The sequence below is a fragment of the Pteropus medius genome, unplaced genomic scaffold (assembly GCF_902729225.1).
Source record: "Pteropus medius unplaced genomic scaffold, Ma_sr-lr_union100, whole genome shotgun sequence".
NCBI lineage: Eukaryota > Metazoa > Chordata > Mammalia > Chiroptera > Pteropodidae > Pteropus > Pteropus medius.
In genome coordinates, this window is record NW_024344241.1 from 6648193 (window position 1) to 6675083 (window position 26891).

The 26891-nt window shown below is 36.3% G+C and overlaps 2 pseudogenes; one reads left to right on the forward strand and one right to left on the reverse strand.

The window, feature by feature from the left end:
* Positions 1-20398: 20398 nt before the first annotated feature.
* Positions 20399-24273, reverse strand: LOC120607741 (serine/threonine-protein phosphatase 2A 56 kDa regulatory subunit gamma isoform-like; annotated as a pseudogene).
* LOC120607742 (acid sphingomyelinase-like phosphodiesterase 3b) lies at positions 24273-25713 on the forward strand (annotated as a pseudogene).
* The last annotated feature ends 1178 nt before the right edge of the window (positions 25714-26891 follow it).

A 26891-nucleotide genomic window follows, 5' to 3' on the forward strand; every position in this document is an offset into this window, starting at 1 on the left:
AGGGAAGGTTTCAGCGGTGAGACACCCAGTTAAAAGAATGCACGAGGAGCTGACATGAGAATGAAACAGCAGGCATCAACTTTATTGCAGCGAGCGCGCTTCTTCTGCGAAGTGTGCACTTCTTCTATTGCGGGGAGCACGCTTCTGCTCTAAGGGACTGCAGGCGCTCCACTTATGTCCCAGAACAATAGTGGCATTCTGCCACATGTGCACAATACAATAAGCTGAATCATGCTTACATGAGCTGGGCACAGGCGCCTTACTACATTAATGTAACATTCTAAATCCAGGGTCCTATTCCTAGCTGTGAGCCTGGATCACAGCCAGACCTGGGACCTACAGATGGGTTTAAAGCAGACAACAAAGGATTAGTGAATTGGAAGATAGGTTAATAAAAAGATACCCAGAGTGAAGAACAGAGAGAAAAATAGATGGAAATAGAAAAGAAAAAGAAGAGTACAAGAGACACAAGGAACATAATGAAAAGGTCAAATATTTGTGCCATCGAAATATGAGAGGGAAAAAAATAGGATAAATATATGAAAAATTACTAGCCAAAGATTTATAAATTTAAGGGAAGGCATTAAACAACACATTCTAGTAAATTTACAAACCATTGCAGGATAAATACAAAGAAAACTTAGACAGAATAGTTAGCTGAAAATAAAGGCAAAAAGCAGCTAGAGAAAAAAGTCATATTCCTTCAAGATGGTAACAGCGATACAGATGGCTAGTTTTATTTTTAACAGAAATTGAAGCCAATGAGTTGTTATAATGTGTTGCTACCAATATATATATAATATATATTCTAACCTAAAATTTTATAGCTGGCTAAAAGAACTTTCAAAAGTGAAAGCAAAATAAACTTGTTTCCCCAGACAAAAGCTTAGACTATTTATTGCCAGAAGAACTACATTACAAAAAATACTAAGGGAATTCTATAGCCTGAAGAAAAATTATGTGAGAGAACACCAAGTGGAGGGGGGAAAAACATACTGGGAAGGTAAAAACGTGGATAAATATAAATAAATGTTGAATGTTTAAAACAATAATAATGATGATGACTTTTGGGCTTTAAAACATGTAGAAATAAAATATATGATAATACTACAAAAAATAGAGGTAAGTAAATAAAATTAAACTGTCCTTAGTTTCCAGCATTGTAAAATGGTAAAAATACTAATCTGTGGACTACATACCACAAAATAAACAGTATAATTACTACAAGATTAATATAAAAATATAAGTAAAGTTAATATAAGGAAAAATGGAATATAAAACATTTGAATAATCCAAAATGAGGAAAGGAAGAAAAAATAAAGGAACAAAGACAGATGGGATAAATAAAACGCAAATAGTAATGTAAATTTAAATTTCATTCTATCAATAACAACATTATATGTACACAGTTTAAAAAATCCAATTAAAAGATAAAGAATTCTATGTTGAAGAAAAATACAAAATCCAACTATAGTTTGAATACAAAATTCAAACTATACATCTGGGAATGACGTCAGAAGCATGACGGAGAGCTATCCTTGGACCTCTCCCCTTGAAATAACAATAAGCTGAACTCCCAAAACTCAACAAATAACACCCAACCTGCACACAAGCATATCCAAGCAAGCGATCTGTGCATAAGAGCTTCCAGAGGTCAGAACCACGGAAGTTGAGTAGTAGATTGAGAGGAACAAAGAAGCTGCCTCTTACAGCCAGAGTTCCCTGCAGGAGAAGGGAGAGGGAAGAAGTTGTGGCTGGCTCCTGAACAGCCCTGCCTGAGAGATCTGTGAGCTCCATTCAACAGAGCCTAGCGGGTAGGGAAGAAAACAGAGCAGGGACTAACTGTAGTGGGACCACAGCTGGGTCTTATAGCAGCCGGGGTGTGGAAGCGGAAGGCTGAGACATGGAGATAGCAGCAATCCCCATCCACCAACCCAGAGGGCAACATCCCCACCAATATCCTTCAATACCAAACACTGCATAGCCCCACAGGAGTTTGAGCAAAGGCAACGGAAACTATCGCTAACACTGACAGAGAATGAGATGAGGCTAGCAATCGTGATTGAATATTTATAAGAAAAAGGCATTAAGTCTTAAGGTAAAGATCCAAGAGGCTTAGACGCCACCTACTGGAAATCAGAAAGAAAAACACTTTAGCAATAGGCTAAAGACAGACCTCTGTATAATAAATCTTTCTAAAAGAAAAAAAATAAACAAAAAAAGCAGATTACACACCCATTAATGCCTAGGTGGAGAAATAGTCCACCAAACACCGTAACCAATCAGAGTGACAAGGCAGCTCAGAAAAAAAGAAAAATCTCAAGAAAATAAGCTTAAAGACATAGAAATATTCGATTTAAGTGACAGAGAATTCAAGATTGTACTTCTGAAAAAAACTCAATGAGATGCAAAATATCTCAGAGTGAAAATTCCAGGAAGTGAGAAAAAATAGGCCAGTGGTATGAATTTTTAGTAAAGAGATTGAAACCCTTTAAAAGAACCAAATAGAACTTCTGGGGATGAAGAATACACTAAAAGGGATGAAGAATGAATACAAAGCTAAGGAAATAGAGATGACTAAATAGAGGTAAGGATCAGTGATATCGAAGACAGAAATCTAGAAATAATACAGAAGGAAGAAGGAAGGGACTGAAGAATGAAAAATAATGAAAGAGAAATACAAGAACAAGCTGACACCATCAGGAAAGGCAACTTAAGAATAATGGATATTCCAGAAGGAGAAGAAGAAGAGAAAGGATCATTTGTATTCAGACAAATAGATGATGAGAATTTCCCAAATCTAAGGAATGAGCTGGAGCTTAGAACCCAAGAAGTGAACAGAATGCCCAATTATCTCAACCCCAGCAAGCCTATTCTAAGACACATTATATTAAAATTATCAAAAATTAATGGCAAAGAATTCTCAAGGCAGTCAGGAAAAAGAATATAATAACCTATGAAAGAAAACTCATTAGACTATCTTTAGACTTCTCAGCACATACCTTACAAGCAAAAAAAGGAGTGGAACCAAATATTCAAACTATTAAGTGAAAGGAACTACCAGCCAAGAATAATGTATCCAGCAAAGCTCTTCTTTAGATATGAAGGAGAAATAAAGACCTTTCCAGACATGCAAAACTTGAGGGAATTCTCTGCTACAAGGCCTGCATTACAGGAAATACTGAAAAAGGTGAGCCCACCTGAAACAAAATGACAAAAACGTACATAACTATGAGTAAGGCAACGAGCAGCAGACAGAAGCAGAGTACTGCAACCCTTATTAAGAACAATAAGCTCAAACAATAAGAGAATTGCTATTGCAAGACAGAAATCAATGTTTGGCATACATAGGGACAATTTGGGACAACTATAACAGGAAAGGGGAGGAATCAAAGATCGAATTTGCAAAGGGAAATGGAGAGATGGCACGTGCAGAAGAAAATGGACTACTGTATATATATAACAATTCTTTACACATTCTTAATGGTAACCACACACCAAAGATCCAGAACTGAAGTATGTAACATAAAACTAGAAGAAAAAGAAGGAAAACCCACAAAACCAAACAAAATTAAAAAACAGACAGAAATGCAAGGACAAGGAAACAAAGGAAGCACCAAGCTACCAGAAAGCAAAAGATAAAACGGCTATAGGAAAACCTCATATTTCAATAATCACTCTAAATACATATGGACTGAACTCACCATTAAAATGCACAAGGTTGAAGATTGGATCAAAAAACAAAATCCAACAATATGCTACCTCCAGGAGACACATCTCAGTTCCAAAGACAAATATAGACTCAGAGTGAAAGGGTAGAAAATGATATTTTAAGCAATGGCATTCAGAGAAAAGTGGGAGTACTGGTACTAATATAGGATGAAACATACTTCAAGATAAAAAAAGGTAAAGACATATACTGAAGGACACTTCATAATGATAAAAGGAATCATACATCAAGAACACATAACATTTATTAGTATCTACACTACCAGTCAGGGAGTCCCAAAATATATAAAGCAATTACTAAAAAAAAAAAAAAAAAAAAATAGGGAGAAACAGATCAAAACACTCTCATAGTAAGGAACCGCTATAGGATGTGGACAGATCGTCCAAACAAAAAAATCAATAAGAAAATAATAACCTTAAATGACACATTAGACCATCTGGACATAATTGACATTTACAGAGCCTTTCCATCCCAAACTAGCTGCTTATACATCCTTCTCTAGTGCACATGGAACGTTCTCAAGGGTTGACCACATACTGGGACACAGAGATAGCCTCAACAAATATAAGAGGGTTGAAATCATACCAACCATATTCTCTGATCATAGTGCTTTGAAGCTGGAGATCAACTGTAAAAAGAAAGAGGGAAGAACAGCTGCATGGAGATTAAACAAAGTGCTACTGAAAAATGACTGGGTCAGAGAAGAAATAAAAAGAGAGATCAAGAGATACATAGAAACGAATGATGATAGTACAACATATCAAAACTTTTGGGGCATGGCAAAAGCGCTCATAAAAGGAAAGTTCATATAATTACAGGCCTATCTCAAAAAATAAGAATGAGCCCAAATAAACAACTTAATGCTTCATCTTTACAAACTAGAACAAATCTAGCTTAAAGTCAGCAGAAGAAAATAAATAATCAAAATTAGAGCAGAAATAAATGAAATCGAAAACAAAACAAAACCAAAAACAATAGAAAAAATAAATGCAACATAGAGCTGGTTCTTTGAGAAAGTTAATAAAATTGACAAACCCCTGGCTAGACTCACTAAAGAAAAAAGAGAAAGAACACAAATAAACAAAATCAGGGATTAAAAAGGGGGAAATAATGACAGACATTGTAGAAATACAAAGGATCATTCAAGAATACTATAAAAAAGTGTATAACACCAAATTTAATAACCTAGAAGAAATGAGCAAGTACTTAGAAAGCTACAACCTTCCTAGACTGAATCAAAACTGGAAAATCTAAATAGACCGATCAGCAGTATGGAAATTGAAACAATCATCAAAAATCTACCAAAAAGTAAAAGTTCAGGACCAGAAGGCTCCACCAGTGAATTCTACCAAACATTCAAAGAAGATTTAATACCTATTCTCCTCAAACTCTTCCAAAAAATTGAGGAGGAGGCAACACACCCTAACTCATTTTACGAGGACAATATTACCCTGAAACCAAAACCTGGTAAAGATAACACAAAAAAAGAAAACTGCAGAACAATATTTCTCATGAACACAGATGCAAAAATCCTAAATAAGATACTAGTGAACCGAATACAGCAACATATTAAAAAGATTATACAACACAATCAAGTGGGTTCATCCCAGGGGCACAGGGATGGTTCAACATATGAAAATCGATTAATGTGATACACCACATAAACAAACATGTTACTGAAGAATGACTGGGTCAGAGAAGAAATAAAAAGAGAGATCAAGAGATACATAGACATGAATGATAATGGTAGTACAACATCATTATTAATGTGATACACTGTATAAACAAATTGAAAAATAAGAATTGTATGATCTAATCAATACATGCAGAAAAAGCCTTTGACAAGATACAGCGCCCATTTATGATCAAAACACTTAACAAAATCAGTATAGAAAGAAAGTACCTTAACATCATAAGGCCATATATGACAAAACCTCAGCCAACATTATACTTAATGGTAAAAAACTAAAAACCTTCCCTCTAAGATCAGGAACAAAACAAGGCTGTCCACTATTGCCACTCTTATTCAATATAAACGCTGGGAGGTCATAAGGAAAAATGGCATAGATGATAGAGGCTCTCTGATTGTCCCTCTGGCAAGCAAATCAAAGTTGTGACAGAAACAAGGAGCAGCAGCAAGGAAAAATCACCTAGGATCTTGATGAACAAGCCATACAACTAGAGAGAAATCCAAGAAAGCACCCTGCAATGGCAGAAGGTAGGACAGGGCAAGGATGCAGGGCGACCTGGTCTCAAGTGGCTGAGACAGAGGCTGTGGCAGCGGTGGGGGCAGAAGCCTCTTAAAGGAGCCGCATCCATGAGCAGACTTTAGGGTGATGGACCAGCTCGCTCTGATCACCAGTGCCAATTTGGCTGCATGCAGAGGGCACCAGGGACTTATAGGAAGACACTGTCGGAGTGAGGGTTGAGGCGAGACTTGCTCTGCACAGAAGTGCTGGCAGTATCCATTGTTCCCTGTTGAGCCCTTCCCCCTCCCAGTGCACGGATACAGCACCACTATTGCCATGAGGTCATCAAACTGGATAACAGAGGTCACTCCACCCAGAGGATTCCCTGAAACCCCGCCTACCCCAACACATGGCCCCACCCAAGCCACATCCAGGTTTATACTCAGCGAGTCAAGTGCTCCTTGCTGAGTGCCTAGACTCACACTGGAGGCAGCTGGCCTTGGCTTCTGGCATGGCCTTTTGAGGCAACTATAAGCATAGCACCTGTGGATTGCTTGCTGAATCTTAACAGGTGGCCCTGGAGGGACAGAGGCGTGGGCTAAATTTGGCCTGCAACTGAATCCCCTCTCAGGACTGTTCCACTGGACACCTACTTCACAAATCCACACTAAAAAGACTGAGAGACTTAGGAGTTTTGCTTAGTATATTGAAACAGATACGGAAATACAGCCAAAATGGGAAGACAAAGAAAGAGAAACCATGTGAGAGAACAGAACAGAGATCCAAATATAATAGAGTCAAGTAATCTAACAGATGTAGAGTTCAAAACACTGGATATAAAGATACTGGTTAAATTTAGTGAGAACTTCACCAAAGAGATAAAAAACACAAAAATGGAAATGGAGAACCTGTCTGAAATGAAGAATACGTTATCTGAGATGAGAAGTATATTAAATGGGATAAACAAAAGAATAAACAGTGAATAAAGAAAAGGATCAAATGACCTATCTGGAGGATGGGAAAGCCATGGACACTCAATCAGAATGGCAAGAGATAAGATGCCAAGACTATAAAAAGAATTTAAGGAGCATATGGGACACTATTAAGGGTCTAGATATCTGTCTGATCAGCATAACTGAAGAAAATCAAGATGTTGAACAGCTGTTTGAAGAAATAAGGATGGAAAACTTCCTGAACCTGGGGAAGGAAGTGGACATAAAACCACAGGAAGCTCAGAGAATTCCAAAAAACAGGGATATAAAGAGTCCCACACCAAGACACATCATAATTAAAATGCAGAAAATTAAATACAAAGAATAAATATTAAGAAGCAGCAAGAGAAAAACAGATAGTTACTTATAAGGGAAAACGCATAAGATTAGCAGCTGATTTCTCAAAAGAAACTATGTAGGACAGAAGGGATTAGCGAAAAATATTCAACTGGATGAAGACCCAGGATCTACAACCAAGAATAATTTATCCAGCAAAGCTATCATTTAGAGTTGAAGGACAGATAAAGAACTTCCCAGACAAAAATAAGCTGAAGGAATTTATCACCACCAAACCCATATTACAGGAAATGTTGCAGGTACTTCTTTAAGAAAAAAAACATGTCTCAAAAACGAGAATAAAGAATGGTAACAACTACATTCCTATCAATAAGTACCTCAAATAGAAAAGAATTAAGTGTTCCAACTAAAAGAGTGGATGAATGGAAAGAAAAACAAGACACCTACATGATACCTATAAGAGACTCATTTTAAATTAAAAGACACACACAGACTAAAAGGAAGGAGATGGAAAAACACATTGCTTTGATGGACCTAGAAGGTATTTAAGTCAGACAGAGAAACATAAACACTATATGATTTCACTTATATGTAGAATCTAAGAAATAAAAAGAACAAACTAATTAAAAACAGATTCACAAAGATAGTGGAAAATTTGGTGATGGATAGAGGGGAGGGGTGTTTGGAGATCCGGGAGAATGGGGTGAAGGGTTAAAAAAGTACAAATTAGTAGGTGATGGATGGACACAGGGATGGGGAGCACAGCAAAGGAAATGCAATTACAATGAATATATTGGCTAGGTGGAGGATCAGGGGAGGGAGAAAGCAATTGTGGGATCATTTTACAAACTGTATAGATGTCTAGCCAATGTACTATATACATGAAACTAATTAAAATAAATTTAAAAAAATAAAATTTTAAAAATTTAAAAAAATGTCACAATATCTCTGTAACTGAGTATTAGAAAAGGAACTGAGACTATGGCTTAATTTTATTTGTTTCATGCCCTTTTAGGCCTAAAACTCTTTTGAAGTAATATTTAGAATAAATTTATGACGAAAAAATATAACATTAGAGGTCCTAGTGAGTGCAATCAGGCAAGAGAAAGAAATAAAAGGCATCCAAATAGGAAACGAAGAAGTCAAACTGTCACTATTTGTGGATGACATGATTCTCTATACAGAAAACTCTAAAGACTCCACAAGAACACTACTAGAAACAATAAGCAAATACGGTAAAATTTCAGGACACAAAATCAATGTTCAAAAATCCATAGTGTTCCTATACTCTAATAATGAAGTGTCAGAAAAGAAGTGGAAAAAATAATTCCTTTTGCGACTGCAACAAAAAGAACAAAATACCTAGGAATAAATCTAATGAAACATGTGAAAGACCTATATAATGAAAACTATAAGGCCTTACTAAAAGAAATCGAAGAAGATACAAAGAAATGGAAATATATTTTGTGTTATTGGATTGGAAGAATCTACATAGTTAAAATGGCCTTATTACCCAAAGCATTATACAGATTTAATGCAAGCCCCATCAACATCGCATTGATATTTCTTAAAGAAATAGAACAAAAAATTATCAGATTTGTATGGAAGCACAAAAGACCACAAATTGCCAAAGCCATCCTGAGAAAAGAACAAGATTGGAGGCATCACTCTGCTGAACTTCAAATTATACCACAAAGCAGCAGTAATCAAAATGGCATGATATTGGCTGAAAAAAAGACATACAGACCAGTGGAACAAAATCGAGAGTCCATAAGTAAACCCATATTTATATAGGCGAATAATTTTTGACAAAAGAGCCAAAAACATGCAGTAGAGAAAGGAAAGCCTCTTCAATAAATGGTGCTGTGAAAACTTAAAGCCACCTGCAAAAGAATGAAACTAGACTATTGTCTATCACCACACACCAAAATTAACTCAAATGGATTAAGGACCTGAATATAATGCCTGAAACAATAAAACGTAGAGAAGAAAACATAGGAGCTAAACTCAAGGACTTTGGACTTAAAGAGGATTTTATGAATGTGACCTCAAAGGCAAGGGAAGTAAAAGAAAAAATAAATGAATGGGACTACATCAAACTAAAAAGCTTCTGCACAGGAAAAGTAACTGTCAACAAGATAAAGAGACAACCATCCTAATTGGAAATATGTTTGCAAGCAATGCCTCCGTTAAGGGCCTAATATCCAAAATATACAAAGAACTCATACGACTCAATAACAACAAAAAAACAAATGATCCAATCAAAAATTGGGCAACAGATGTGAACAGACATTTCTCCCAAGAAGATATATAAATGGCCAACAAACATATGAAAAGATGCTCATCATTGCTAGCTATTAGGGAAATGATAATCGAAACCACAATGAGATACCATCTCACACCTGTTAGAATGGCTATAATCAACGGACAAGTAATAACAAATGTTTGAGAGGATGCAGAGGAAAAGGAACCCTCATACACTGCTGGTGGGACTGCAAATTGGTTCAGCCACTATAGAAAACAGTATGGAGGTTCCTCAAAAAACTAAGAATTGATCTACCATATGATCCAGCAATCTCTCTACTGGGTTTTTACCCCAAAGACTTAAAACTCTATATCTGAAAATATATTTGCACACCGATGTTCATAGCAGCATTATTCATGTTAGCCAAGACATGGAAGCAACCAAAGTGTCCTACAATAGATGATTGGCTAAAGAAGTTGTGGTACATATACACAATGGAATATTATTCAGCCATAAAAGGAGATGAAATACTGTCATTTGCAACAACATGGATGGACCTCGAGATAATCATGCTAAGTGAAATAAGCCAGTCAGAAAACGTTGAAAATCACATGACATCACTTATATGTGGGATATATACCTAAAAGCAACAAATGAACAGGACAAACAAACAGAGACTCATGGACACAGACAATAGTCTAGTGGTTACCAGAGGGAAGGGAGGAGGGGTAAGGTAGATGGGGTAAAAGGAGTCAAATATGTGATGATAGGAAGAAATCTAACTATGGGAGGTGAATACACAGTGTAAATATATATATGCCTTACTGTTAAAATATACAGCTGAAACTTACTGAATTTTGTTAACCAATGATACCATAAAAAATTAATTAATTAATTTTAAAAAATGATACTAATTTTTCACAATTTCTTTCAGAAAATAGAAGCAGAGATTATTTCCTAACTCATTTTATGAAGCCAGCATTATCATAATACCAAAATCAAATAACATCATTACAATAAAGGAAAACAATGTTTCTTATAAACATAGATGCAAAATTACTCAACAAGATATTACAAATTTCAATCCAACAATTTATATAAAAACAATATTCATTTCAAGCAATTGGGATTTATTCCAGGTATGCAAGTCTAGTTCAAATTAGAAAATCAATTAATGTAATCCACAGCATCAATAAGCTAAAGAAGAAAAATCATATGATTATATTAATTGGCACAGAAATAGCATTTGAGAAAACTCTCAGCAAACTAGGAATAATGGGGAACTTCCTTAACTTGATTATGGACATCTATAAAATCCAACAGGTAAAATCATACTTAATGGTGAAAAACTCGTTGTTTTTCCCCTAAGACCAAGAACAAGGCCAGTCTCCTCTTATCACTTCTATTTAACATTGTACTGGAGGTCTTAGCTAGTAAATAAGGAAAGGAAATAGAAAGCATATGGAATGAGAAGGGAGAAATAAAACTGTCTTTGTTTACAGATAGCATGATTCTCTATGTAGATACCAAAGAAGGATATATCGAAAAGAACAAAAACTAAAAACTCAAACTTATTACTGATTTTAGAAAGGTCCCAGGACACAAGGTTAATATACAAAAGTCAATCACTTTTTTCATTCCTGCAGTGAACTATTGAAATTTAAAACACTATACTATTTGTATTAGCACCAAAAAAAAAAAAAGGTATATATCTAACAAAATATGCACCGGGTTTGTATGTAAAAAACTATAACATTCTGATGAAGAAAATCAAAGATCTAATAAATGAAGACATTCTAAAATCATCGACTGGAAAAATAAATATTGTTAAGATGTCAGTTCTTCTCAGCTTTATAGATATAATGCAATACCAAATGAAAATTCTATCAAGCTATTTTGTGGATATTGACAAACCGTTTTTAAAATTTATATGGAAAGGTAAAATACTCAGAATAGCCAACACAATACCAGAGAGGAGCTAAGGTGGAAGACTGACTTTAAAACTCTACAGAGCTACAAAGATCAAGATAATACGGGTGAAAAGACACGTAGAATATACAGGGGTCCCCAACTCCCGGACTACAGACTGGTACTGGCTCAAGTTCTGTTAGGAACTGGACCACACAGCAGGAGGTGAGTGGCAGGCTAGCGAAGCTTCATCTCTATTTGCAGCCGCTCCCCAGCGCTAACATCACCTCCTCAGCCCCACCTCAGATCATCAGGCATTAGAAGCACGAACCCTAACATAAACTGTACATGCAAGGGATCTAGGTTGCACATTCCTTATGAGAATCTAATGACTGATGATCTGAGGTGGAGCTGAGATGTTGTGCTGGGAAGTGGCTGCAAATAGAGATGAACATTAGCAGAGAGGTTTGATCCCGCAGAGACCATAATAAATCAATTGCTTGCAGACTCATATCAAAGCCCTATCAGTGAGCAGCAAGTGAAAATTAAGCTGCATCTGTGGCAGGTTTTATAGTGGCAAATGAGTTGATGTACTTCAATTGTACAGCTTCATCTGGTGGCAAGCTTTAAGTCAGAATCTGACACTTATTTTAGTCCATGCATGGCCCACCCATTATTTTATTTACCACTTCCATCCATGCCTCTTTCTCACACTGCACACTGTCTCAGTCACAGTTTTGGTAAGCCCACGAGCTAACCCTAGCCAAAATGAGTAAAAAACAAACTTTGCTGGAGAGCTTCAAATCTCCATACGTTCTGGATTAAAGTTAAGGCAGAATAGCCTGAGGTTGCCACAAAAGCACTGAAAAGCCTGCTTCCATTTCCAACATCCTTTCTTTGTGAAGCAGAGTTTCCTGCAGTGACAGCAACCAAAATGAGATTACAGAGTAGACTGGACATAAGCAACACACTTTGGGTGTCACTGTCTCCCATCATCCCCAGATGGAATGGTCTAGTTGCAGGAAAACAAGCTCGGGGTTTTCATTGATTTTACGTTATGGCGAGTTGTATATTTATTTCATTATGTATTACAATGTAATAATAATAGAAATAAAGTGTATAATAAATACAATGTGTTTGAATCATCCTGAAACCATCCCTCCCCACTGGTCTGTGGAAAAATTGTCTTCTGTGAAACCAGTCCCTGGTGCCAAAAAGATTGGGAACCGGTGGATTAATGGAACAAAATAAAGCACCCAGAAGTAGACCCACAGTAATATAGTTGTCTGGTCTTTGACAAAGGAGCAAAGGCAATTCAATAGAAAAATGGTAGTCTTTTCAACTATTGGTACTGGAACAATTAAACATCCATGTGCAAAAAAATAAAAAATTAATCTATATACAGACATTATACCTTCCACAAAAAAATCAACTAAAAGTTAATCATGGACATAAATTAAAAATACAAAACTATAAAACTTTTAGAGAAAACATAGGAGAAAATCTATGTGATGTTGGATTTGGAGATGAATTTTTTACCATACCAAAGTCATGATTCATGATAGAAAAATTGATGTTAGACTTTATTAAAGTGAAAACTTTTGCTCTGGCAAGAAACTATTAAGAGAATCAAAAGAGATATGACATACTTTGAGAAACTATTTACAAAGCACATATCTGATAAAAGATTTGTATTTAAAATATTTTTAGAGACTCTTAAAACTCAACAATATAAAAAAACAAACAACCTGATTTAAAAATGGGCAAATTATCTGGATATCTCACCAAAGAAGATATACAGATGGCAAATAAACATATGAAAATGTAGTTGACATCATTTATTACTAGGGAATTGCAAATTAAAACAACAATGGGTTGTTACTCATTGTAGCCATCAATATATCTATTAGAATGACTAAAAAAAATTAACGATACCAATTGCTGGTGTGGAAAATAAGTAACTCATTCATTGCTGGTAGGAATGTAAAATGGTACAGCCACTGTGGAAGCAAGTTTGGCAGTTTCCCCAAAAGCTAAACACAGTCTTACCTATGATCTATCAATTGTACTTCTTATTTACCCAAATAAATTAAAAAAAACATATTTCCATACAAAAATTTACACATGAATGTCTATAGCAGATTTATTCATAATTGCCCTAAAATGAAAGCAACCAAGATGTCCTTAAATAAGTGAAAGATAAACTCTTGTATATTCGTGCAATGGACTATTACTCACAATAAAGAGGAATAAACTATCAAGCCATGGAAAGACATAGAGGTAACTTAAATGCATATTAATAAGTGAAAGAAGTCAGTCTGAAAAAGATACGAATTGTTTGATTCCAAGTATGTGATATTTTAGAAAAAGCAAAACTACAGAGACAGTAAAGATCACTGGTTAAGAAAAAAAAAAGAGATCCAAGGATGTCAGGGTGAGAAATGAATAGGTGAAACACAGAGCATTTTAGTACAGTAAATCTATTCTATATGATATTATAATGATGGATACATGATATCATGCATTTGTCAATACCTATAGAACTCTACCACACAAAGAATAACTCTTAATTTGTACAAATTTAAAAATAATAATAATGATTTAGGTGGTCTGAAGATCCCAGAAAAAATTCTAGACTGTGACAAGAGAATCTAACTGAATTACAAATGTATGAAATGACCTCACTGAGGAGATGGGGAAAAGGTATTGTTCTAAGTTACTTTGGAATGTATGTGAATGAAGTCTAAGACTAAAAACAAAAGAAACTGCACATAAGTACTGTGCTTTAATAGATAAAGCTGATTCCCATGGGGTATTAGCTAATAATTCTGAAATTGCTATACATCTATAGTGGTATTGAACAATTAAGTAGATGAATTGTAGATGGTGGGAATCAGGTTTCTTGTCATTGGAGTAGGAATTTACAGATAAGCAAGAGAGGAGGCTGGAATGATTCACATAAAAGAGATGGAGTTGAGGACAGTAAGAATTTAGAAATATTAATAGATATATGTGTATACATGAGTTGGCATACACATTTTTTTTTTTGCTCTGCCAGTTTAGAGAGCATAAAAGAAATCACACTATACAGTAGCAATGAGAACACCTATTGCCCAGATCTTGGTTTTCAAAAGAGTTTCCAATGGTCAAAGTTGGAATACTTTGAGCAAGAAAATTAACAAACTAGCATTGGATTACAACTTACAGTATAAAACAATGTCTGTGAGTGTATACTGATACATATAAATGATTGAGTAAATAAATAATAAATAAATAAAGAAGGGACAAATGCAGAATTTCAAATAAATTATGTAGATATTCCACTCTACAGGAGAGAGGGCATAACTCACTTTTTAAGTGTAGGCTGCGCAAAGTGACTTCTTTCCAAATAATACAGCACGAAAGGAGAAAAACAGAATAACTTTACAACTACTTCAGCTAGTTGATCAAATTCAACATCGATAGTCATATATCATATAGATAGTATGTATCCTTGATATAATGTGATATAAAAGGCACTGATGCAGAATGGAGTGGATCCCCCTGAGTGGGGACTCAAGTCCTGCACTGAAAGAAGGATGGTTCTTGACTCCGCACAAGAAAGAATTCAAGCACACGCCAGAGTTAAAGACAAAAGGAAATTTTATTAGAGAAGGAGTAATGCTCCATAAACAGAGTGTGGTTTCTTCTGAGAGACAGAGAATGAGAGAGACAATGAGAGGGACCCAGAATGTTAAGGAAATTCAGTTTATGTATCATTCTTAGTTTCTATGAATTACAGTTTAAACATTTTTTTTATAGTGACATTGGTTAACAAAATCCAGTGGGTTTCAGCTGTACACTTTAACAGTAAGGCATATATATGTTTACACTGTGTGCTCATCTCTCATAGTTAGATTTCTTTTTGTAACCACGTATTTGACCCCTTTTACCCCATCCAACTCTCCCCTCACCACTCCCCACTAATTTCTGGTAATCACTAGTCTATTGTCCATGCCCGTGAGTCTCTGTGTGTACTGTTCATTTGTTGCTTTTAGGTTTCTATCCCACATATAAGTGCGATATCATACGATTTTCAACTTTTTCTGTCTAGCTTATTTCACTTAGCATGATTATCTCAAGGTCCATTCATGTTGTTGCAAATGGCAGCATTTCATCTCTTCTTATGGCTGAGTAATATTCAATTGTATATATGTACCACAGCTTCTTTAGCTGATTATCTATCATACAACACTTTGGTTGCGTCCATGTCCTGGCTACTGTGAATAATGCTGCTATGAACATCAGTATGCAAATATCTTTTCGGATATGGGCTTTCAAGTCTTAGGGGTAAATACCCAGTAGAGAGATTGCTGGATCACATGGTAGATCAATTCTTAGTTTTTTGAGGAACCTCCATACTATTTTCTATAGTGGCTGAACCAATTTGCAGTCCCACCAGCAGCGTATGAGGGTTCCTTTTCCTCTGCATCCTCTCCAACATTTGTTTTTACTTGTCCGTTGATTATAGCCATTCTAACAGGTGTGAGATGGTATCTCATTGTGGTTTCGATTATCATTTCCCTAATAGCTAGCAATGATGAGCATCTTTTCATATGTTTGTTGGCCATTTGTATATCTTCATGGAAGAAGTGTCTGTTCAGGTCTGCTGCCCATTTTTTGATTGGATTGCTTTCTTCTTGTTTTTTTTTTTTTTTTTTTTTCCCGATGTTGTTGTTATTGAGTTTAGGAGTTATTTGTATATTTTGGATATTGGGCCCTTATTGAAGGTGTTGCTTGCAAACATGTTTCCCATTAAGATGGTTGTCTCTTTACCTTGTTGATAGTTTCTTTTGCTGTGCAGAATCTTTTGAGTTTGATGTAGTCCCATTCATTTATTTTTGCATTTACTTCCCTTGCCTTCAAGGTCAAATTCATAAAATCCTCTTTAAGTCCAAAGTCCTTGAATTCAGTTTTTATGTTTTCTTCTATGCACTTTACTGTTTGAGGTCTTATATTCCAGTCCTTAATCCATTTTGAGTTAATTTTCGTGTGTGGTGATAGACAATAGCCTAGTTTCATTCTTTTGCAGGTGGCTTTCCAGTTTTCCCAACACCATTTATTGAAGAGGCTTTTCTTTCTCCACTGTGTGTTTTTGCTCTTTAGTCTAAAATCATTCGCTCATATAAACACGGGTTTACTTCTGCATTCTCGATTCTGTTCCATTGGTCCATGAATCTTTTTTTCTGCCAATACCATGTCATTTTAATTACTTTCGCTTTGTAGTATAATTTGAAGTTTGGCAGAGTGATGCCTCCAACCTTGTTCTTTTTTCTCAGGATGGCTTTGGCAATTTGTAGTCTTTTGTGCTTCCTCACAAATCTGATAATTTTTTGTTCTATTTCTTTAAGAAATATCAATGCGATGTTAATGGGGCTTGCATTAAGTCTGCATAATGCTTTGAGTAATAAGGCCATTTTAGCTATGTTAATTCTTCCAATCCAAGAACACAGAACATCTTCCATTTATTTGTATCTCTTTCGATTTCTTTAATAGGGTCTTATAGTTTTCATTATATAGGTCCTTCACATGTTTCGTTAGATTTATTCCTAGATATTTTATTCTTTCTGTTGCAATTGCAAAAGGAATTATTTTTTCCACTTCTTTTTCTGACACTTCATTATTAGAGTATAGGAATGCTATGGATTTTTGAACATTGATTTTGTATCCTGAAACTTTACTGTGTTTGCTTATTGTTTCCAGTAGTGTTCTTGTGGAGTCTTTAGAGTTTTCTATCTAGAAATTCATGTCATCCACAAATAGTGACAGTTTGACTTCTTCGTTTCCTATTTGCATGTCTTTTGTTTCTTTCTCTTGCTTGATTGTATTCACTAGGACCTCTAATTTTATATTGAATAACAATGGCGATAGTGGACAGCCTTGTCTTGTTCCTGATCTTAGAGGGAAGGTTTTTAGTTTTTCACCACTAAGTATAATGTTGGCTGAGGTTTTGTCATATATGGCCTTAGGATATTAAGGTACTTTCCTTCTATACCGATTTTGTTAAGTGTTTTAATCATAAATGGATGTCATATCTTGTCGAAGGCTTTTCTGCATATATTGATATGATCATATGATTCTTATTTTTTAATTTCTTTGCATGGTGTATTACTTTAATCCATTTGCATTTGTGAAACCATCCCTGTGCCCCTGGGATGAAGCCCACTTGATTGTGGTATATAATCTTTTTAATATGTTGCTGTATTTGGTTCGCTAGTATCTTATTTGGATTTTTGCATCTGTGCTGATGAGAGTTATTGGTCTGTAATATTGGCCTCATAAAATGAGTTGGGAAGTATTGCCTCTTTGATTTTTTTGGAAGAGTTTGAGGAAAATCGGTATTAAATCTTCTTTGAATGTTTGGTAGAATTCACTAGTGAAGTCATCTGGTCTTGGACTTTTACTTTTTGGTAGATTTTTGATGATTGTTTCCATTTCAATACTGCTGATCAGTCTATTTAGATTTTCCAGTTCTTCTTGATTCAGTCTAGGAAGGTTGTATCTTTCTAACTACTTGGCTATTTCTTCTAGGTTATGAAATTTGGTGTTATATACTTTTTCATAGTATTCTTGTATGGTCTTTTGTATATCTGTGATATCTGTTGTAATTTCTCCTCTTTCATCTCTGATTTTGTTTATTTGTGTCCTTTCTCTTTTTCTTTAGTGAGTCTAGTCAGGGGTTTGTCAACTTTATTAACTTTCTCAAAGAACCAGCTCTTTGTTGCATTTATTTTTTCTATTGTTTATTTTTTCAATTTCATTTATTTCTGCTCTAATTTTGATTATTTCTTTCCTTTTGCTGAATTTAAGCTACATTTGTTCTTCTTTTTCTTGTTTTTAAAGATGAAGTGTTAGGTTATTTATTTGTTCTTGTTTTTTGAGATAGACCTGTAGGATATGAACTCTCCTCTTATGATCACATTTGCCATGTCCCAAAAGTTTTGATATGTTGTACTATCATTATCATTCATTTCTATGTATCTCTTGATCTCTCTTTTTATTTTTTCTCTGACCCCATTATTTTTCAGTAGTATGTTGTTGAATCTCCATGTATTTGTGCTTCTTCCCACTTTCCTTTTACAGTTGATCTCTAGTTTTAAAGCATTATAATCAGAGAATATGGTTGGTATAACTTCAACCCTCTCATATTTATTGAGGCTATCTCCATGTCCCAGTATGTGGACAATCCTTGAGAATGTTCCGTGTGCACTAGAGAAGAATGTATAAGCAGCTGTTTTGGGATGGAAGGCTCTGTAAATCTCAATTATGTCCAGTTGGTCTAATGTGTCATTTAAGGATGTTATTTCCTTATTGATTTTCTGTTTGGATGATCTGTCCATATCTGACAGTGGGGTATTTAGGTCCCTTACCTGGATAGTGTTTTGGTTTGTTTCTCTCTTGATAGTGTTTTGTTAATTTTGTTAGTAATTGCTTTATATATTTCGGGGCTCCCTCATTGGGAGCATAGATATTAATAAGTGTTATGTCTTCTTGGTGCATGGTTCCTTTTATCATTATGAAGTGTCTGTCAGTATCTTTCTTTACCTTTTTTATTTTGAAGTCTATTTTGTCCTATACTAGTACTGCTACTTCTGCTTTTCTCTGAATGCCATTTGCTTGAAATACCATATTGCACCATTTCACTTTGAGTCTATATTTGTCTTTGGAACTGAGATGTGTCTCCTGGAGGCAGCATATGATTGAGTTTTGTTTGTTGATCCAATCTGCAAGTCTGTGCCTTTTTATTGGTGAGTTCAGTCCATTTACATTTAGGGTGATTATTGAAATATGAGGTCTTCTTATAGCCATTTTATCTTTTGTTTTCTGGTAGCTTGGTGTTTCCATTGCTTCCTTGTCCTTATGTGTCTGGTTTTTGTTTGTTTGTTTGGTTGGTTGGTTGGTTGGTTGGTTTTTGGGTTTCCCTCTGGTCCTTCCTATTCTATGTTATATACTTCAGTTCTGAATCCTTGGCGTGTGGTTACCATTATGAACATATAAAAGATAGTTATATATATACAGTCATCCATTTTCTTCTGCATGTGCCTTATCTCCATTCCCCTTTGTGATTTTGGATCTTTGAATCCTCCCCTTTTCAGTCATTGTTATCACAATTTGTCCCTATGTATGTTGAACGTTCATTACTATCTTGCTGTAGCAAAGCTGTTCTTATTATTTAAGCTTGTAATAACCTGTTCTTAATAAGGGTTGCACTCCTCTGCTTCTGTCTTCCTGCTAGTCACCTTACTCCTAGTATGTATTTTTTTTTTTTTGTCATTTTGTTTTAGATGAGCTGACCCATTTCAATATTTCCTGTAATGCGGGCCTCATAGTGGAGAATTCCCTCAATTTTTGTATGTTTGGAAAGGTCTTTATTTTTCCTGCACATCTAAAGGAGAGCTTAGCTGGGTACATTATTCTTGGCTGGTATTTCCTTTAGCTTAATAGTTTGAATATTTGATTCCACTCCTTTCTGGCTTGTAAGTTAAATTTCTGTGCTGAGAAGTCTGACGTTGTTTTTTGTTTGTTTGTTTTGTTTTTTTTATAGGTTACCATCTTCTTTTCTCTGGCTTCCCTGAGAATTCTGTCTTTGACATTGATATTTGGTAATTTTAATACAACGTGTCTTGGTGAAGGCCTTTTGGGTTGAGGTAATTGGTTGTTCTCTTGACTTCTTGAATTCCAAGCTCTAGCTCATTCCTTAGCTTTGAGGAATTCTTGTGAACTATTTGTCTGAAAATGCTTTCTAATCCCTGCTCCTTTTCCTCCCCTTTGAGAATGCCCATTATTCCTATGTTTCCTCTCTTGGTGGTATCAGTTAGTTCTTGCATTTCTCTTCCATTATTTTTTATTCCTTGGTTTCTCTCTTCTTCCTTCTGATTTATTTCTAGATTTTTGTCTTTGATATCACTGATCTTTTCCTCCATTTGGTAGACTCACTTTCCCAAGCTTGCTATTTCATTCTTCATCTTTGTCAGTGTGTTTTTAATTTCCAGAAGTTCTATTCTGTTCTTTTGAGAGTTTCAACCTTTTTGCTGAAGAACTCATTCTGCTCATCTAGTTGTTTTTTCAGTTCCTGAAATTGTTGATTCGAGTTGTTTTGGATCTCATTGAGTTTTTTCAGAAGTACCATCCTGAATTCTCCATCTTTTAAGTTCACATATTTCTATGTCTGTAAGCCTATTTTCTGGAAATTTTTTTCTTTCTTTCTGAGCTGCTTTGTCATCTTGGTTTTTCATGGTGTTTAATGGACTATTTCTCCACCTGGGCCTTAATGGAAGTGTATTCTGCTTTTCTTCCAGAAAGAAAATCTATTATATAAAAGTCTCTCTGTAGCCTGTTGCAAAGAAGGTGTTTTTCTTTTGGTTTCCAGAAGTGTCTAAGCCTCTTGGATCTCTGCTTTATCTAAAGCCTTAATAATGCTTTTTCATTTACTAATAGATGTTTAATCATGCTTGCTACTCTCAGTCTCACTCCCTGTCAGTGTTAGCGATCATTTTGGTAGCATTTGCTCAGATTCTCCTGGGGCTCCGCAGTGTTCGATCTCGGAGGATATGGGGGGAAGGGCCCTCTGGGTTGGTGGATGGAGGCTGTGGCTCAGCCTGGTGTTTTGCAACCACGGCCTGTAAAAATCAACTGTTGTTTCTCTGCTGTTCCACTTCTCTTGCTTTCTGCCCTGATGACTGGGCCCTGCTACCGGCCACATGGAGCTCACAGCTCTCCCAGACCGGGCTGTTCAAGAAGTCACTGTACTTTCTGCCTTCCCTCTCCTCCTACAGGGCGCTCTGGCTGTGAGAAGCAGCATCTTTGTTTCTCTCAGTCTACTGCCCAACTCCTGGGGTTCTGACCTGTGGTAGCTCTTATGTGCAGATCCCAGCTCAGACGTGCTGGTGTGCAGTTTGGGTGTTTTTTGTTGAGTTTTAGATGTTCAGCTTATTGTTGAGAGATCTGGGGATGTCTCTTACTCCATCATGTTTCTCCAAACTCTCCTAAACACTTCGTTTTCCTGTTTTCCTTTCATGGTCCATACCATGCAATGTTAAAGGTATGCTAGCAATTTCAGTCTTTGTTCTACAGGTTTCCCATGGTCTGGCCATGGGGAATGAATGGTTGGGTTTATTTTGTAGAGTATTATTTAAAGACTCTTGTTTCTTATTATGGTATGTTAGTAATCCTTGCAGCAATTTTCTTTGTTCTAGCAGCACATTGTAGGTTCTGAATACAGCTTTGTTTATTATTTAGTTCTCATGCCTCTTTCCTATATCAGCATTTTCCCTCTGTGTTCTCCTTCCATAAACCCATAACTACAGTCTAACCATGAGAAATATCAAGCACATTCCATTAAAGGGACATTGAGATACCTGACCAGTATTCCTTAAAACTGTCAAGCTCATCAAAAATAAGAATCTCTGAGAAATTGTCAGAAATAAGAAGAGCCTAAGACATGAAAGCTAAATGTTACTTGGTGTCATGGATGGATCTTGGAACAGAAAAAAAAAAGACATTAAGTAAAAACCAAGGTAATCTAAATAAACTACAGAGTTTAATAATAATGTATCAATATCCATTCATTAATTATAACAAATGTGCCACACTAATATGAGAGAATAGGGGAAACTGTATGCAGGGAGTATATGGAAACTCTGTCCTATCTGTTTAATTTTTCTATAAATCTAAACTGTTCTAAAACCAAGTGTATTAATTATTAAAAGGCTAAAAATCAGTTATCTGTACTGTGTGATTCTATTCCTCTTTCTCTCTACACTTTCATTGATCTTGTATCTATTCATTTGCTAATATCACACTGTGTTCATTACAGTGAATCTTAAAATTGAGCAGTATGGATCTAATTATGTGCTTTTTCAAAATTGTTTTAACTAATCTAGTTTCTTTGCCTTTCTCCATAAATTTAGAATCAACTTATTTCTACCAAAAGTTCTCTGGGATTTTGATTTGAATTGTATTAAATGTATGTATAAATTTCAGAAGAATTGACACCTTTATAATACTGATTCTTTTACTCCATAAATATGATGTTTCCTCCATTTAATTAGATCTACTTTAGTTTCTTTTATCAGCGATTTGTAGTTTTCAGCATAGAGTTTGTGTACATGTTTTGTGATATTATTTCATTGTCATGTCTATCATAAATTTTATTGTTTTAATTTAGGTTTACAATAGTACTTTGCGAGTATATATAAATACAATTTATCTTTGCTCACTTTGTTTCTTGTGACCTTGCTAAACTCTCTTATTAGTTCTAGGAGATAGTTTTTTGTTAGTTGTTTGTTTTTTGGTAGATTCTTTTAAATTTTCTATGTAAACAATCATACAATTTGCAAATAGGGACAATTTTATTTCTTCCTTTCCAATGTGTACAGCTTTTATTTTTATCTTTTCTTTTTTTGCCTTATTGCACTGACTAGGTCTTCCAGTATGATTTTGAAGAAGAATGGTGAGAGTAGCCATCCTTGCTTTATTCCTGATTTTGTGGGGGAAAATATAAAGCTAAATGTAGGTTCTAGATGCTCTTTAACAGGTTGAGGACATTTATTTTTATTCCAAGTTTGCTGAGAGGTTTTTTTTTTTAAGTTGAAAATTATTTTTTACTGCAGATATTTTCATATACAATGTCAGTGAACGTGATTTCCCTCTCCTCCCATGATGAAGCCACATGTTTATCTTACAAAAATATTCAAGTAACACCCTAGATATTTTCATATTACTCTCTTTTATAGTACCTGGCAGTTTGCTTTGGCTAGATTTTCTATTTTAACTCATGCTTCTTCTCATTCTTCCATTTTTAGCTTCTCTTTCAGTTTCTCTGCTTTAAAATGTTGGGCGCGGTCATCAAACAGTTTCTGGTTCATCTCCATGAAGAGTTTCAGTGCACTGTATATCAAGCCATGTATTGTCTTGTTCCAGTGGGTACAAGGATGGAAACATGATGGGCAAGATCTTTGCTGTGTTGTCACTGATTAAGCTCATAATGTACTCATTATTCCAGTAATTCCGTGCTTGCTCTGCCACCTGGAAGTGGGGGCTGGAGACACACTTGGCCAGCAGCTGGGAGAGTAGCTCCATGATCTTGACAAATTCTGATGGTTCAATCACATCTAGCATTTCTTCTAGCTCATTTAAGAATGTTATTTCTTTTGGACTCTGAGTCTTTGGCCAGTATTTGAGAAGTGCCATTACCACTGGTTCAGTGAGGGTATGTCCTTTTCTAAAAACTGGACTACACAGTATGCCAGCTGGGGGTGGTAGACACTCAGAAACTTCACTTTGTGCAGAGGCAACAAAAACTTTCAGTAATAAGATCTTGTGCTCTTCTTTTAGTGGTAAGGCAAATCCATTGATTATGCTTCCCAATATTTCCAGTAACTCTGCTATGCCACTGTGATGCTCTGTTTCATAAATAAACCTATATTATTTATCTGTTTTCTGATGTAAGCTCTTAAGCCTAAGAATTTTCCATAGATTCTGTGAAGGATAGTTTTAAGAAAATCTCTCTCTCTCAAGGATCTTCACTGTCAAAGAGCTCTAAAAGCTGCAATACAAACTTTTGATCAATATATTTCTTCGCTATATTAGGTTCGAAATCTGGAGACTCTAAAAATCTTAAGAAAAATTCATGAGTAAGCTGTAGGTGAAGCTAGGCTGCTTCCAATGTTAATTCATCTTCCTCTGGGTCAAATTCTGCTCCCATAGGATTGGAGGAAGTTGGTAATGTTCGAAACATGTTAACTGCAAACATGTGGACTACTTCCAGGTAAATCGGCTCTGTGATCACATTCTGATTATGGGTGATGTATTCTACATCTCACCTAAAGTAGCTTGTTTTACTTGCTTCCACTTTAGGTCACTAGATCGCCATGAAGGAGATCTAGCCAGAGCCATACTTCATCCTCTGGACAGGTGATGACAGCCTCATGTGCCAGACCAGAGGCTGGGAGAGGTGGCTGTGCTGAAAATTGTAGAACACCTGACCAAGCTCATTTGAGAGATCTTTCCAGGTAAGACCCTGCCCATCGATACCCCACAGCATTCCCTGAATTCCAGGCTGTGCCTGGCACCATAGGACTGCAGTAGCAAGATGAAGAAGAATAACCTTCATCCATTGACAACTATGGCTGTGGGCCAGGTCCTGTGCCAGGCACTTCACAGCCATTGTTTCTTACCTTCCAATAACCTTACAAGGCATCTAAGAGTTTGTCAGCCCGTGGATACACACAGAACCTATTAATGGAAATGCCTGACATTTCACTGACTTCTGCCCTGCTTAACACTAGATTCACAGTCCCTTCTCAAGGCATCTACAGTTATACACAGGCAGCATCCCTGGGCACTAAAGTCTAAGTTGCTTTGGTAAATCATGACTTTCACCACCAAAATTAGTTCCTAGCAGGGAGCGACAATATCTACAATCAGGTGGCAGAACTGTGAAGACCCTGGCTCAGTTATGAATCCATCGCTCTCTTCAAAGAAGGTGCCTTCTCTTCTGAGAAGTCGCCAGGGCTGGGCGAATCATGGTCCTCAACACCAATCTGTACTACAGTAGCAATGAGCAGCCAGTATGGCTGACCCCGGGCAGCAGTTGCAATGGCTGGAAGATGTGCTGACTAATGTGTCCCAAGCTGGGGAAATGGTGTACATTATTGGCCACGTGCCCCCATGATTCTTTGAGAAGACTCGGAACAAAGCATGGTTCCGGGAAGGCTTCAACAAGAAGTACTTGAAGTTGGTCCAGAGTACCTTCGAGTCATCACAGGGCAGTTCTTCAAGCACGATCACACCGACAGCTTTCGGATGTTCTATGAGGATGCAGGTGCCTCCATCGGTGTCATGTTCCTTACACCTGGGGTCACCCTGTAGAAAACCACATTACCTGGAGTGCTCAATGGGGCCAACAATCCAGGCATCGGATGTTCGAACAGGACCGGGACACAATGAGCCTGCAGGATATGGTGTCTTACTTCGTGAACCTGAGCCAGGCGAACAAGCAGGGGGGACGCGGGCTGAGAGCTCGAGTACCAGGTGACCGAGGCCTATCAAATGCCCAAAGCAAGCGCCTGCTCCATGCACGCGGCGCTGGGTCGCATCACCAGAGATCAGGGCGCGCTGCAGCGCTACTATGTCTACAACTTGGTCAGCTATCACCTGCGGGCCTGTGGCGCCGAGCACCTGTGTGAGCTACGCGAAGTGGCCTTCGACGCGTGCGCCGCCTGCCTGTGCACCTCCGGCTCCGCGCCGGCGCCCGACCTCGCGCTCCTACAGGCGGCGCTGCTCTGCCTGCGCGCGCTGCTTGCGCGGTGACCTTGGGTGCCGCCCGCCGGCTCTCTGGGTTCGCCTTCTTCCTGGTAAATTGGGGCCAGTGTCACCCGCTAAGAAATGGATTTTCCCACCATTTTCCCCGCGTCCACAGAGTGAACTGGAATGGGAGAACCAGATCAGGAAATGAAGCCCAAAGACCCCCACTAGAAACACATTTCTTCCAAAGTTCACGTTTATTCCCCGCCCCCCATGCTAATCGTGCATCTTATTCTGTACATTATTCATTTCAATACGTAAATAATATTTGAAGCAAATAAATAAATAAACAAATAAATAAATAAAATATTGAACCAGACTTGCATGCTTGGGATAAACCCCTTTGTCATGCTGTTTATACATTGTTAGATCTAATTTGATAATTTTTTGTTAAAGATTTTTGCATTTATGTTAAAAAAATACAGTGATATAGTGGTCTAAAACTTTCTTTTTTTCCCTGTCTTTGTTTTTGCTATCATGATAGTGGCTAGCCTTATAAAATGAGTTGGGAAGTGTACCCTCTTTGATTTTCTGGAAGAGATTGTATAGAATTGATATTTTTTCTCATTTAAATACTTGGTAAAACTCACCACTACAACCATATGGGCTTAGAGATTTCTTGTTTAGAAGACTTTTAATTATAAATTGAATTATTTCAGTAGTCATAGGAGTATTCAAGTCATCTATTTCAGCTTGAGCGCATTTTGGTAGTTTGTAGTTTTCAAGGAATTGGTTAATTTTATCTAAAGTTTATGTGTGTAGAGATATTTATAGTATTACTTTATTGTCTTATTAGTTTTAGATTAAGTCTATAGTGATATCCAGTCTTTAGTAATTACATCAATAATTTCTGTATTCTTTTTTGCTTTATCAGTCTTTCTAGATATTTATCGATTTCACTAATATTTTCAAAGAACCAGCTTTGAGTTTGATTTTCTCTATTGTTTTGTTTTTAATTCATTGATTTTCACTTCTATCTTTATTATTTCCTTCCTTCTGCTTCTGTTGGGTATATTTTGTGCTTTGTTTTCTTATTTCTTAAGGTAGAAGATTAGATTATTGATTTAAGAACATTTTATTTCTTCTTTTCTATTAAGCATTGAATGCTGTAAATTTCCTCTAAGCACTTCTTTAGCTGCATCTCACAAATTTTCATATGTTGTATTTTCATTTTTGCTCATTTC